Raw genomic sequence first — 3,847 nt, forward strand, 5'->3', positions numbered from 1 at the left:
AGCAGCTGCAGGCCCTCCGCTTTTCCATTTGTTGACTTAGACTTCCTGCCTTCCAACTGATGTGTCAAGTTCGTGGATTTCATTGTCTTCCCAGACAAACCTTACATGACAAAGGGAAAACAGCCCGGGGTGTCTCAGATGGCGAGCGAGTGGTGAGAAGCCACCCAGCACAGTCTGCTTTCGGTGAGCTCCCTTGCTGGTCATTTCCTGTCCAGCTCTAACCCAGCACAGTCCAAGATTCCACTCCACAGTGAGCCACGCTGAATTCCTGAGGATGTGATCAAATCAAAAATCTATTTATTGTGTCTGGGGAAAAATCACATATTGCTGCCAGGGTTTGGTTATAATTCTATGTCCATGATCAAATTGCAACCGAAATCTCTTTTCCCTAAATATAATCTAACAACGAATTCCCAAGTTATTGGTAAACCAAGTATATTGTACGATTCAAATTCATGCATTTTTGCTTTTTAAAGGGAGCTGTTTATAGTTGAATGAAATTTCCCAGTCAAACAACCAATTAGAAAATGTTTGAAGAACAGGGCATAAGAAAATGTTTCAATTGCTTACAATATTTAGTGATAATACGTGCTTAAGATTTTGGCAATTGGGAAGTAATATGTCAGAATATTTGTAGAATATTTATAGATTCTGAGCACAAGAATAAATTTATAACATTATTTAAAAGACATGTTGCCCTGGCTGGCGTAGCTCAGTGGATTGAGCGCAGGCTGCGAACCAGGCATCGCAGGTTCGATTCCCAGTCAGGGCACATGCCTAGGTTAGGCCATCGCCCCCATCAACCGCACATTGATGTCTCTCTCTCTCTCTCTCTCTCTCTCTTTCTCTCTCTCTCCCTTCCCTCTCTAAAAATAGATAAATAAAATCCTAAAAAAGAGACTTGTTTATTTACTGATTTTAAATAATTTCTTCCTTTTGCATTTCAAATGTTTATAACAGAAAAAGTTATTCAAAGTGGCATTTAAAATATATACAATATTTAATGTATATAAGGGAGGAAAATGAGCATTTGGTCAAATTTTCAGAAATCTTAGTTTCTTCAGTGCTACCTTATAGCCATCTAGTGTTCCATCATTATACATTTGGGTAACTTATTTGACATCTTCTTACTATTGTTGTAATATTATACATTTTTTTACATGAAAACCTTTATAGCTGTAATATCTGAAGAACTTGCTGAAGTTTCTCAGACTCTTTTCTCAAAATGTATTTTGGAATACATGAATTCAAATGTAAACACAATGAAGCATGGATGTATTTTTATAGACTGCAAGAGCAGGGGGAGCTACTTGCCGCCTCTCACTGCTGGAGGAAGGCTCCTACAGGTGTGGAGTCTCCCAGGTAGGGCACTGGAAGGGTCCTGAAGGAAAACAACTCACTGTTGCCCCTTGGGTGAGGATCTGGAGCAAAGTGTCCTTTGAATCCATGCCACGCAGGCAAGGCCTGCCACCTGATGCCCATCTTTCCTCTTTTCACTCCCTGTTCATTTCTAGTCCCCACCCTTGTCCCTAAAGTATTCATGCCGCCTTTACTGCCAGTCAGGGACCAGTGGTTTAATGAGGCCCTTCTCTGAGGGCATTTCTCCTTCCAGAAGAGGCTGTGTTATCCAGTGTAGGTCCAAATCTCTGATCTAAACACCTGGGGACCAGATAACTTCAGAATTCAGAAATTTTAGAGTCGTAGCTGTAGGCAGGAGATATGGTATGACTACCCACCCACCTTGTTATAAAATACACTGATATGGCTGCAGTGAAACATAGAAACTAATTTAGATAAAATAAATAAAGACGACCCATAGCTCCAGTTCACATTTTGCCACCAAATGACTTAGGAAGAACACCCAAACTTCCAGTTTCTTGGATTTCAGAATGGCAAATAAATGATTATGAAACTATAAAATGTCACAGGGAAATACACCCAATTGAATGAGTTCGTGGGAATCCACTATGCGAGTAGCAGTCCACAGGTATGGGCCATCCACCTTCCACCGCTCATCAGAACACATGCAGGCTGTCACCTTATCTCTGAGGAAGCGGACTCTGCTAGCACCCGGCTTGCTCATTCAGGGAGGTCACGATACTGATTCCTCTCAAAACTTCTTAAAGCACAATCACACTCCACTCCACCCCCAGTACACACATGCAGGATTATACAGGTATATGCACGGTAGATCCCATTAAACCTATTTTACAACCAGGTATAATCTTACCCATGACAATGAAAGTTTAGTTTAATTGTAGACTACAGATACTCTAAGGGGAGCCCAATTTTGTTGCAGGTTTCAAAAATATAATCATAGTTAAAGGTGAAAATACTTGTTCTACTTTTTCTTTAAACTTTCTTTAAGTTTAATTCTAGTTTAGGAGAGAAGATCTATTTAAAAATTTTCAATAATTTTTCAGTTGCGCTTGATGTTCAATATTATACGAGTTTGAGGGGTATAGTATAGTGGTTAGACATTGATATAACTCGAGAAGTGGTCCCCGTGATAAGCCTAGTACCCACCTGGCACCATATGTAGTTTTTACAATATTATTGACTATATGCCCTATGCTGTACTTTCTGTCTCTGACCATTTGGTAACTACCAGTTTGTACTTCTTAATCCCTTGACCTTTTCACCCAGCCCCCCAGCCCCCAGCCCCCTCCACCCTGGCAACTGTCCTTTGTTCTCCATATCTGTGAATTTGTTTCTGCTTTTTCTTTTTTTAGATGAAATTACACTAAGTGAAATTACTCAGACAGAGGAGAGCTTTTTCAAATTACTTTTATGGGAACAGCAAATGAGTCTGGTTCTTTTAGGAAGAAATTGATATTGACTTTTGATACTACTATGGTTCAAAACATGGTGAAGTCAGTAAGAAAGAGTGAAACACATGTCAACTTTAAAGGGTGAAAGAGATTCGGGGTCACAAAATGTGGTTTTTGGTAAACAAGTAACAACAAACAAAATTTTCTTTAAAAACACAGTGTGGTTAGAAAATATCCCTGTGCATTCAAATACTTTGGAATGATCATGGGACATATTTGAACAAAAAAAAATTACCCCCATCCCAACTTTGAAAATTCAAGGAAGGGTATGATTTTACCATTTAGGTTTATAGTCATACTTTCTAGTGAAGCAACAGTCCCACGGGGACCGGACTGTTTGCATATCAATTTTACTGACTTCAGCCTAGGAATAAAAGCCATTAAAAGCTCCGTGGAAAAATTAACTACACTCCTGGGGAAAAAATAGTGCAGAGCACATTGGAACTGACATTTTTCTCTGTAACAAAAGTGGGATCAAAGGTTATTTTAACCCCTCTAAGGTGCTTCGGGTGCAGAAAGAGTTTATCCTGAGGCTGGAAAGTAATTAAGCTGCTTTGAATGGATCCTGGCCACTGGACGGCAGGGAGAAAGAGCCTGGTGGACACTTTGTAACACTCTGTGGTGCGCTTCAATGCAGGCTTGTCAAACTGCGGGGGAATCAAGTCCTCAAGAGAAGCTCATAGAGGCAGGCCTTAATAAAGCCCTCTGTTTGCAAGGCTGGTGTGAAGGACGTTGCTACAAGGGAGGTCCTGATAGTAAGAAGGCAGTGGAGAGGAGCTCTGGCAGTCACTCAAGTTCATTGGGAACCACAGCAGTAGAAGGACTGAACAAGTTAACATCAGAGCTCACTGTGGGCACAGAAAGAAGTTTCAGGTCAAAATCCAGCCAGTGCCGCTGGGAGGAGGAGGGACGCGGCAGCTGCAGAATCAGGTCACAAGGAAGCTGAGTGCAGAGCCCAGCTACCACTGGAGCGAAAAACTGGAAACGTTGCCAAATTGCACGTCTCTGCTCCTCTC

Source organism: Phyllostomus discolor, unplaced genomic scaffold, assembly GCF_004126475.2.
Source record: "Phyllostomus discolor isolate MPI-MPIP mPhyDis1 unplaced genomic scaffold, mPhyDis1.pri.v3 mPhyDis1_scaffold_48, whole genome shotgun sequence".
NCBI classification, from domain to species: Eukaryota; Metazoa; Chordata; class Mammalia; order Chiroptera; family Phyllostomidae; genus Phyllostomus; species Phyllostomus discolor.